At 53.9% G+C, this 5,194-nt stretch overlaps 1 non-coding gene across 1 annotated transcript; it reads right to left on the bottom strand.

Moving 5' to 3' along the window:
• Window positions 1–5,010: 5,010 nt before the first annotated feature.
• On the bottom strand, window positions 5,011–5,102 carry Trnai-uau. The gene is given in 2 exon segments: window positions 5,011–5,046; window positions 5,065–5,102. It is a non-coding gene; the product is annotated as a tRNA-Ile (tRNA).
• Between the last annotated feature and the right edge of the window lie 92 nt (window positions 5,103–5,194).

Below are 5,194 nucleotides of genomic sequence, written 5' to 3'. Positions count from 1 at the left end.
CCTAGGCCCGTGGATGAATCTTTATTACATCTTTCCACCCTCGGGGGCTCCCAGGACCCTCCTGCCCGCCTCCCCCTGCCCTCTCTCCCACCCCGCCCACTCTTCCCAAGCTGTTGCGCGCGTTTTGCGCACCCTGAGGGTGGATCCAGCCAGCGTTAGAGCTACAGAGAGGCTCAGCTGCCCTGCAGTCTGTGGGAGTAATCCTGGCCCGCGGCGGCTCCCGCCCGGGTTAGAGGTGAAGACCCCTCCCGGACCGGGCCACAGCGCCACCGTGCGGTAGAAGACTGCGCAGCCAGGCACACCACTTAGCTGGCCGAAGAAAGCGCCCTGCCTAGCTCACCGTCGGGACCCGGGTACTCCCCAGATCGGGGACAGTCTCATTTCCCAGGACTGTGGAACGACTGTCAAGTGAGGTCCCAGCCACACCTCTGGCCCCCGCCCTCACGTCAAACAGCTGAGAAGGCCTGGGCTAATGCGCGAACGAAACCGGTCACTCTCACCTCCTCTGTCCCAAGGATGTGGAGGTCTGATTACACAACCTTTCTGAGCCTCAGTGTGCTGCCTCCAAAACTGAAGCAAGAACAACGGTCAGGAAACACATGAGGCAACCAAGGACACAGAGCAGCGGCCGGCTGACTGCCGGTGTTTAAGAAACTACAGTTTCCTCCCCTCTATCCAGGCCTTGCCTGGGAAAGTCAGACTGCTCAAACCCTGACTTCTCGCGGCCAATCACAAGCCGAAGCGGAGGCACAAAACCATCCCTAGCCATCAGCCACCATCTGCCAGTCAGAACGCTTCAGTTGTGAGCAACAAGCCAACCTGAGTTGCCAGGGACAGAGGGATTTCCTGGAACGTGAGCCTTCCCTGCTAAAACTGGACAAGCTCCTCACCCAGGCCTCCCTTCCCCCTCCTGGCTAGCTCTGGGCTTCCTGAGGTACCAACAGCATCCAGGGCAGTATCTCTGCATGGTGCAAACTCCCCTGCAATGCCCACCACCCCAGCACTCTCTGGCCGTAGCTTCTCCCCGGCATCTAGTGTGACAGTTACTCCAATAAACCACCGAGGCACGGCACTCACTCTGTGAAGACACCTAGGAAAATGCGAGAGGGTTTCTAAACCCCAGGCTCCAGACTGGATCTGCAAAGCAGCAACCGGGCACTGGTTCTTTGCTCAGCTCCAGAGTCTGCCCATGTGCCACTTCTGTGTCACCTTTCGTTGGCGCGTTAAATACCTGCCATGCGCCTGTAGCCCGGCACCACGGGCGGTGACAGCCCAGGGACGGGCGATGAACCCTGAACACTGAGATAAACATGGTCATTTTAGGTAGTCGTCGACATAATGCGCAAGTGCCAAACAAGGCGACGTGACAGGGAGGGGCCGTGCTCAGCAGGATCTCCGGGGAGCTGCGTTCGGCCCGCACCAGGGAGCGATCAGCCTCTGAAGACTTGTGGAAGCTGTCCCACAAGCAGGACTGGCCACTGCCAGGCTCCAAGGCAGAAATAAGCAAAAGGAAGAGAAAGATGAGACGGAAGCAGCGCTGACGGCCAGGCCGCGGGGACGGCCGCTGAGCTGGAAAAGACGGCAGGGGCCGGCTGAGGCCTGGGCCTGCAGGACGACTGCGGGCCTTCGGGTCTCAGTCCATGAGCACTGACGTCCCAGCATCCGGTGCGTGTCCCTAAGGGCTCCTCGGGCCTTCTGCGTGGAGAAGGGGCGGGAGAGGAGCAAGGGGAAGTGGAGAGCCACGCGAGACGGCAGAGGCCCAGCAGGACTCCCGAGGAACTGGAGACGGGGAGAAGCACCAGCTGCTGCCGGACGCTCCCTCGGCAGATCGGAAGGGCGCAGCGAAGGCTTGCAGCTTGTGAGTTTCGAGCCAGGTGCGTGGATGAGAGGATTGTTTTATGGGGTCAGAAAGAAGGAGCAGGAGCAGTGGGAGAGAACTTGCCTAGTGCGCACAAGTCCCTGAGCTCAGCACCACACAGAGAAAGCGATCAACAAAGAAAACGCCACGTTGCCCCACTGCATCAGTCAAGAGCTCTTTGGATTAGGAAGGACAGACACCCATGTCCGACCAAGCACAGGAAGGGGTAGCTGTGGGCTCATACAATCAAGCAGCTTAAAAGACATGGGGGGAACTCATCTCAAGAATCAGAGACTCCAACACCTTCTGATCACTCGCTCTCTCCCTGCTCCTCTGTAAAGGCAGCCTTTGGCGTGGGGTCTCCACCGTGGTCAGAATGGATGGCTTATTGTTAAGAGAAAGCGAAGGTCACTAAGGTCACTCCCATCCCTCAGGTCGCTACGTCAGAGGGGTTAGTGGCAAGGACTCGCGGGGTGAGACCCAGAACCCCAGTAAGGAAGGAAAGTTGCTCGCTCCACCAGGCCTTCCCAGGGCTGGCTACACCAGCTGCCTGCCTACACTCCAGGGGCCAATGAACCAGCAGGGAAAATAAAAACAATTACAGAGAATTTAGTTTTACAGTTTAAGCTAAGACGCTGTAGAAAAAATAAAACCAAATATAGAAGAAAGAAGAAGATCGCTTCTCGGCCTTTTGGCTAAGATCAAGTGTATAGAAGAAAGAAGAACAATAGCCACATAACATGTTTCAGCCTACCACAGAAACACAAGGGTGACCTCCTACAACTACAATGGCCCTGGGAATTTCCCATCAGCCAGTGGTGTCACAGCACTGACGTCGTGGTGGTGACACTGTGGGGTAAGCCAGCCCACTGCACCGCCAATATTCGCTACATTCTGTTTCTCTGGAGAGCCTTGACTAGTAATCTGGGGGAATTATTTACAGAACATATAGCCAATAAAGAAACTGTAACTAAAATATACCCAGATACTCTTGCAACTCATCACCAAAAAAGACAAACAATTCCATTTAAAAAGTTCAAAAATTTTGAACCCACGCTTCACCAAAGGATACACATAAATGTCTAACAAGCACATAAAAATGACTTAACATCATTAATGCTGCTCACTACATCACCCGAACCCCAACAAAGCTATGAAGCTAAAAAATAATTGGCTACTTTTGAAAATCACCGGAGCATCAACTCATTATTATAAAATATTGGTAGAAAAAAGAATCAAGCAATTACCCGATCCTTTCTATGTGAATTGTGCCTTAGGAAAACTAAATAAGTGGTGAGAGAAAAGGTTTTTTTTTTTCCTTTCGAACCATAGTCATAAAAGAAGAAGGAATAATAGAATTAGAAAACTATCATTGTGTAATCCTCAATAAAAATAATAGATCTATCCCGTTGCGGTGGTGCATACCTGTGATCCTGGCACTGTGGAGGCTGAGGCAGGAGGAGTGCCATGAGTTTAAGGCCAGTCTGAACTACCTAGTGAGATCCTATCTCAATCCCCCCCAAAATAATAATAATAATAATAATTTTAAATAATACTATATCTAGACACAGATCATAAATTGCTGCTAAAACCATTTGTTAGAGGTTGATGAGAAAATTGTTAGTGGACAGATGAGGCTGACCACTTCTGGGATTAGCAGCCAAAATGAACATCATGCCGGGCGTAGTGGCGCACGCCTGTAATCCCAGCACTCAGGAGGCTGAGGCAGGAGGATCATTTTGAGTTCGAGGCCAGCCTGGGCTACAAAGTGAGCTCAAGGCCAGCATGAAATGCATAGCGAGACCTTGTCTCAAAAAGGCTCAAAAAGACAAAATGAACATCACTACATGAAGACCAACCAGACATTATGTAGTTTCTGTGGGGATGTAGTAATGCACAGTAGCACCTGAAATACATATTTTGCAAATAAATAAATCTAAATCTTGTGTAGCTCTGTCACAGGAGACTGATGGACATGTTAAAAGATGTCTTAGCCAAATTATATGGGAAATTCTATAAGCAAACCAAAAAATATCTTAAAAGGAAGTGAGAAGAGAAGGACTTACTACAGATTAGTCTACTGGTCAAATGCAAAGGGCGGACCTTGTTTGGATCCTGATTGAAAGATCTTTTAGAGGCAACCATGGAGAACTCTTGTTGCTCTGGTTAGGTGCAGTCATGATACTGTGGTTATGCTTTTTTGTTTACAGTGGTTATCTATTGCACCTATTGCAGTATTCAGAAGATAATTTTTTTTTTCTTTTTGGAGAGGGGCAGTTATGAGACAGGGTCTCCGTAGGCAGTTCAGGCTGTCCTTGAACTCGCTTGAGATCACCCAGGTGATCTCCTCCTGCCTCAGCCTCCCCAGTGCTGGGATTACAGGCATCCACCACCACACCTCGGCGTAAATAAAGTTTCTGTTTTTGGGGAGTTTTTTTCTTTCTTAAAACAAAAGTAAAGAAACTTTTTTTAATGCATAGAGATTTGTGTCCAGGCCGGGACTGGATCTCTACAAGGGGGCTCAGCGCGGCCTTCTCTCCGGTACCCGGGCGGGATGGGTGGCGGAGGACGACAGGTGCGCCCCTCGGCATCCGCCCTCTCGCAGCCCTCTAGGTCTTGCTTCCCCCACGCCCCGTCCTATTTCCATCCCAGCTCCTTGGGGTGCGGCCCGACACGCCGCGGGACACGGTCCTTCGTGGGCGCCAACGCGACCTGAGCCGCCCGGCCCGCGCCGGGGGTGACAGGGCCGCGCGCGGGGCGACCCCGGAGCCCAGAAACCCACTCCGCTCCAGCAAGACGCTTCGCTTGGGCGCACAGCGGCCCGTGAGCGGGGACGCGCACCCCGCGGGGCACAGGGCGGCGGCGGGACCCGGTCTCCCCGGATCGCGACCCCCACTCCCCGCCAGGCCCCCGCCGCGCGTCCCCGGTGTGGGACTAAGTTGCAGGGGCGCCTCGGAGTAGCAGCAGGAGGAAGCAGAGGGGGATCTGGGTCGAGCAGGTTCCAGGGGGCTCGGAGACCGGTAAAGAGCCGCTTCCCGCCGCGGCCGCGCGGATCCCGGAGCAAATCAGTTACAAGGAGGGAAGGGAGACTAAAAGACTGGTTCCCTTCGGGCAAAGGGCTAAAACAGGGCGCGGAGCACCCAAAAGGGGAATGCTCCAGGTGAGGCTCGAACTCACAACCTCGGCATCGCTCTGACGTACCGCCGTATAAGTACCGCGCGCTAACCGATTGCGCCACTGGAGCTCCGCTGAGCCCGCCGCGCGCCGGCCCTATCAGGGCTCGCTGCGCCGCCACGGAGCATGCGCGAGCGCCCGGCTCGGACCCGCGCCCTCTGC

Source organism: Chinchilla lanigera, unplaced genomic scaffold, assembly GCF_000276665.1.
Source record: "Chinchilla lanigera isolate Chin_1 unplaced genomic scaffold, ChiLan1.0 scaffold00040, whole genome shotgun sequence".
In the NCBI taxonomy this organism is placed as follows: Eukaryota; Metazoa; Chordata; class Mammalia; order Rodentia; family Chinchillidae; genus Chinchilla; species Chinchilla lanigera.
Note: the sequence above shows the minus strand (reverse complement) of the source record. Positions and strands in the feature narration are given on the sequence as shown.